The sequence below is a fragment of the Pseudorca crassidens genome, chromosome 8 (assembly GCF_039906515.1).
Source record: "Pseudorca crassidens isolate mPseCra1 chromosome 8, mPseCra1.hap1, whole genome shotgun sequence".
Classification (NCBI taxonomy): Eukaryota; Metazoa; Chordata; class Mammalia; order Artiodactyla; family Delphinidae; genus Pseudorca; species Pseudorca crassidens.
This window is the reverse complement of record NC_090303.1, coordinates 78370442-78376441: the sequence shown is the minus strand read 5'-3', so window position 1 is coordinate 78376441 and position 6000 is coordinate 78370442. Positions and strand designations below refer to the sequence as shown.

The following is a 6000-nucleotide window of genomic DNA, read 5'->3' as shown; positions in this document are numbered from 1 at the left end:
CTCTCCTCCACTAATGCTTCTTTTGTTGTTGTTGTTTTTAAATTTTATTATTATTATTTTTTTGGCTGTGTTGGGTCTTCGTTGCTGTGTGTGGGCTTTCTTTAGTTGCAGTGAGCGGGGGCTACTCTTCGTTGTGGTGTGTGGGCTTCTCGTTGCAGTCACTTCTTTTGTTGTGGAGCACGGGCTCTAGGCGTGTGGGCTTCAGTAGTTGTGGCTCGCGGGCTCAGTAGTTGTGGCTCACAGGCTCTAGAGCGCAGGCTCAGTAGTTGTGGTGCACGGGCTTAGTTGCTCTGCGTTGGCCTCTCTTTCTCTCCACGTAGTTTCTTCTCGTTCAGTAGCCTGGTCTGAGTTTCTTTATGTGATGACTGGATCCTAAGAAAATGGAAGCTTCAAGGCCCAGAAGTTACATAGCAGCACTTTAGCTGCATTCTGTGGGTCAAAATAAGTCCCAGGGCCAGCCTAGTTTGCAGAGGAGGGACACAGACTCTACGTAAAAGTGGCATGAATTTACAGGAATGGGAGGAATGTTGGTGGCTGTATTTGCAGGCAGTCTACGACTCCATGTACAGATAACTGATGCCAAATGAAATATTCTGCTTGAGATGGGTCCAATTAATATTCTGAGGCTTTTCATCAAGTTTAACCTTTAGCAATATTATATAATCTTTATGTGGGAAATAGCATAGTATAAATTATAGTTTTATATAAAACCTTGTACCCATTGAAGAGAGAATTAATTTTCTTTTTAAGTATAGACAAGAGTGAGCTTTGAGGTTTGAATTTTGGGCATGTGGGTTTGAATCTTGGCTCTGCCACATACTAGCAGCAGGATCCTGGACAACTTTCTCTTTCTGTCATGCACTTTTCTTCTCTGTATTTATAGGATTATTGTGAGGATTATATGAGTAAATATATATAAAGTGCTTAGGAGTCTGGCACAAAACAAATAATAATAAATATCAGCTTTAAAAATATAAATTATCATTACCTATTATGTAACATAGCAACACTTCTTTGGATTAAGCCTCTTGGAGCTGCAAAGTTTTCTGTAGTCTTACTAAATGCAATCACTAATCCTGACTATTTCTCCTGCCTCCCCACCTCTTGCCAAGTAAAAAGGTAGGTGAAAAAACTGGTTGATTAACTGCTCTAAAGAAGTGATTTACCAACTTTTAAACATTGCAATCCCTATGAAAAAATATAATTTACATTGTAGGCCAGGACACTGTAGCCTATTCAACCACACTTAACACTGTACAAATGTGTCATGAAACAATACTTATCCTCAAGTTGTGCTGTGAACTCTGATGTTTTTTGTTCTATTCTATTTCAGTGAATCAACAACAAAATGTTGGTTGTGACCCACTATTATTAATTTCATTACCTACTGAAGGGTTCTAAGTTACATATTATGGTCATTGGATATTCAACACACTTTCAGTCCAGAAATTGTTTCAAGTGTGGTGCTATAAGAATATAGCATATGTCATTTTCATACAGGCCAATTTGGTTATGGAGCAAAAAACTTTTTGCACAAATATGGCCTGACCTCCCTAATCAAGAGGCTTCTAAATTCTTTCAGTGGGACCTGAGGAACTAGGGGAAGCATGGTGACAGTACATGTTGTATTTTGATATCGTAAGAAACAAAGTGCCTTGTTCGTTTGGAGCTAGATGGACTAGGCTGGAATTCCAACTTCACAACTTACTACCTTATATGTTTGAACAAGTGATTTAAACTCAACTTTGGAGTCTTGGTTTTTTGATTTGTTAAAGCAAAATACAGATCATATTGACTTCGGTTGAGTTGTGAGCATTAAATGAGAATACATTCCCAAAGGCCCATCAAGGTCCAAGCAAAATAAGGCTCTCAGAATGCATTTATTGCTTCCTCCTCCTACCATGGAACACAAACTTCCAAATTCATAGCTATTACTTAAGTTCTGTGTTTTATATTTTTGCAGGAAAGTTAAGACTTGGTAGAAGAGTAACTATGGTTAGACCCTATTATTTCTTTAATGCAATTTAATTTCTACAACCATGTATTGTTCCGACATTCTACCTAATAATAGCTAATGATGAGAGTTATAGTTATTAATTATTCTGGAATATGTATCGGAATTATGAAACTATTTTGTGTTCTCAAGTTTTGGATAGTGGGACTTGGATTGACTTCTCAATTAACAGCACAATCGTGGGAAAAGGTGTGTACAGGAGAAAAACATTTCTAACTGTCGGGTTCCTAAATAAATGAAACAAAAGTGAGGTGCAAAATACAAGCACTACCTTTCTCCTTGGGTCAGACATTTGGGGTTACCAACGTTCTAGCGCTCCGACAGGTAGTATTTTCACCGTAGGTTAGTTAGCTTTTAAGGAGTCAAAAGGAACTCGCCTACGACCTTACGTTGAACTGACCGTCTCGTATACCCTAGCTGGTGGACTTCTAGAATGGGACTGATTACTTTAAAATTTCTTCCTTTAAGGTGGGGATTATGGAAGTGTGGGTCAAGGCGGCGTGTGGTAGAAATAGACGATACCTATCTGCCCTCTTCTGGGGTGCGGCCGGCCGCCGCCCCTGCGGCTCCCACGTGGCAGGTCCCGAAAGCGCGGCGCAGGCGGGGGGCGGGGCCGCAGGGCCCTCCCTCTCAGCTCTACGGCCCCTCCCTCCGGCCTGCGGGGCGACCGTTAGGTCCTCCACCGCCAGGGGGCGGGCGCGGCTTCCCGGCGGCGGGGCCCATTGGTCGCGGCGGGGAAGTGAGGGAGGCGGCCCAGCGGCTAGCTGGCTTCCTCTTGGCCACTCGCGGGGGTGAGGGGAAGCCGTAGGAACCCGGGAGGAAGCGGAGGAGCGAGCGGGAGGCGGCGGTGGCTCCTGTCGACCTTCGGCAAGACTGACCGCAGGGAGGCCGAAAAGCGGGCACGCGCGGCGGAGAGGCGGGCGGAAGGCCGGTGAGACGCACGGGGAGGCGGACGGAGCCGCGGCCGAGGGCGGGGAGGATGGAGGGAGGCTGGGGGCAGCCGGGCACCCACCTTCACCTTTATCCTCTGCTCACCCCGCGACCGCCGGCCCGGGGTGTGCCCGGGCGTACTCAGGTCGTCGTGGCGCGTCCCGCCGAGGGCAGGGCGCGGCAGGACCAGGGCACCAGAGCGTGGTTGGCCGGGGGTCCGGGCCGCTGCCCCCGCGCGGGCATCCCCAGTACGGCGGCCAGTCCGCGGAGGGCGGGGCGGCCACTGCACCTGGCGCTCCGGCCTGTGACTGGCACCTGGGGCGCGCGTCCGGCTCTGGGGCTCCCGCTCGTGTTGGAAATGGGGGCCGAGTGCTCTAAAGAGGCGGAGATGGAGTTGTAGGTTGCATTTGAACTCTGAGGAGGGCGGTCTTGGCTCACTTGTAAAGTTTTAGTGTCTTCTAAGTTGGAAGTACTTTTTATTTTTAAAACCTATGTCGGCCCATTGGCATTCGGTGTCATTGATGGATGTGCTGTTCGTTCCTTTTTTTTTCTTTTTCTTGTTTTTTCCCCATTTGTTTGCCGCTGTCCTCACAGTTTCTACCATATGTTACGATTTGTGACCCTAGATCTGAATAATGAGTGTTGGACTGACATTGAGATTAAGATCTCCAACTGTAATTTTTTGTGTTTTCATCATCCTCTACCTTTTGCTTTTTAAAATTTCGTGTCATACAAAACTATTTAATTGACAGAACCTTTTCTTTGTTTCTTTTTATTTGGCCTAAAAGAATATGAATACAATGATCCTAGATACTAGATTGCTTACTAGGCACTGTGTCAAGTGCTTTCATATGCACATTTATTTCTTACAACCCATAGAGTAGGTCCGTTTGTGTATCTTGCCCAATTTTACTGAGAAATTATGAACTCCCATAGAGGTTGAGGTTGATGCTGACAGTAGATCCCAGACCCCTTGAACTCTTAACCACCTTTCAGGACTAATGGTATGCTGTCACATTTTACAATTTTACGTGAAGGGAAACCTTAATGTTATTCATACAGTGCATCATTGAGTACAAAGGGATCTCCATTTAATTTAGAACATACAAGTTACTAACTCATGCCATTCAGCAAGAGATTGGCAGAATCAGCATCCGGGTTGGTCATATCATTAACTATCTCTTTTTAAAAGCTGCCAGTCTCTTGAGTTCTCTGTCAGTTTACTAATTAAATCACAGGGTTTTTTTTTTTTTTTTCCAGTGTATACAGGTGTGAGAAGCTTTGTTTCACAGATTCTGTGTAATGTTTTCTCAGCTCTTTTAAAGACTAGCATTTCTTGATAGTAAGAAATAAAACGAGTTTCATGCAGTGATTCTCAACCTGGGGATCTCTCAGAATCACCCATAAATGAGGATTTTTAAAAAGGATGCAGTCAGCCCCACCTGCCCCCCGCCCCGCCCCCAAATCCCCAATGGAGGGGGCTTCTGTTTAAAAGGGAGTCAAAATAAGACCGAGCACCACTGGGTTAAAGTGACTTTTTAAATAAACTTAATATATGTTACAATTAAAACAGAATTACTAACTAATCTTTTCATAATTAAAGAAGATACATTAAAAAGGGAAAAGTCACTGGAAAGAGGGTCAAAGGACAAAGAGATTGTTGAATGGTGAAAAGTAGCCCCTGTGGGGAATCATAAGAATGTTATTTTTTTTTTACCACATATTTTAGGTCTTAAATGGGCAGTCTCAGTATTCAACAATTTTTACATTCATTTAGACATATGAGAGTGCCTATATGTGCCAGTAATTATAGGTAAGGTGGATACTGTGAATAAGGCAGCCTGGACCCTCACAAAGCTAGTGGGTTGGCCAAAATGTTCGTTCGGGTTTTTCCATAACATCTTATGGAACTTTAAAAGGTTTTGTGAATTTTATTCTGCTCCTAAAATAGAGCCAGCTGATGTTCTCTCAGAGGAGGAAATTGTATTCCACTGCCTCTAAATTTCCACAGTTTACCCCATCAGTATTCTTTCATTGTCTCCTTCATCGGCCTGTTTGTTTGATTCAAGCTATTTTATTACTTACATCTGCCTTATCTATAATCTAATTAATTTTCATCTGTTCATTATTTTTCTAGTCTCTGGTGAGTTTTAAAATTTCCTTTAAAAACTAAATTTATTCCACATAACATAAAATTTACCATTTTAAGTGTACAATTCAGTGACATTTAGTGCATTCATAGTATTGGGCAGTCACCACTTCTGTTTAGTTCTACAACATTTTCATCACCCTAAAAGGGAACCTCATGTTCGTTAAGCAGTTACTCACCATTCCCCAACCTTTGGCAACCACTAGTCCGCTTTCTCTGTCTACAGATTTATCTATTCTGAATATTCCATGTAAATGGAGTCAAAATAGGTGATCTTTTGTGTCTAGCTTCTTTTACTTAGCATTATGTTTTAGAGGTTCATTCATCTTGTAGCCTGTATCAGTACTTCATTCCTTTTTATGACTGAATAATATTCCATGTATAGAAACATATTACATTTTGTTTAGTCATTCATCCATTGATGGACCCTGGTGGGTTTTTGTGTGCTAGTGAGAAAAAGTTATGTGGACGTCTGTAGCTATGAGTCTGCATTAATTTTCATCATAAGTTCTGCATGGCTTGTTTAGATAGTATCATGGTTATCAGGTGTACTACTTGACTCTCCATACCATTCAGCCTCTGCAGTTAGTTGATCATTAAATGTGTATTGAAGGACCTGTGCTTGTATCGAAGGACCAAAAAATGAATTTTTTAATTGGTTCAGAAAGTTTTACACTAGAATCTTCTTACTACCAGTTCTCTGCAAATGGCTGCTAACTTGCATCTCCAGGGCCCTTGGGCAGATGGAGCCACTCTGCTCCTCCGTTTCTTCACATGAAAAGTTTGACTGACAGAATTATGTCTGCCCTGGTGCAGTGAGATTCTGCAGACTACTTAAAGACCGTATAAATGAAGTGAATATATGGGGGAATTCTAAAACATTCAGAATAGGAACCTGTAACATCCC

General features: G+C 42.7%; 1 protein-coding gene across 1 annotated transcript in view; it reads left to right on the top strand.

Annotated features, from left to right (window-relative positions):
- The first annotated feature begins 2731 nt into the window (after positions 1-2731).
- Positions 2732-6000, top strand: part of FAM3C (FAM3 metabolism regulating signaling molecule C) — a 47988-nt gene continuing 44719 nt past the window's right edge. The window contains exon 1 of the mRNA XM_067746839.1: positions 2732-2945. The gene's annotated coding sequence lies outside the window, so the exon portion shown is untranslated. The remainder of the gene's footprint in view (positions 2946-6000) is intronic.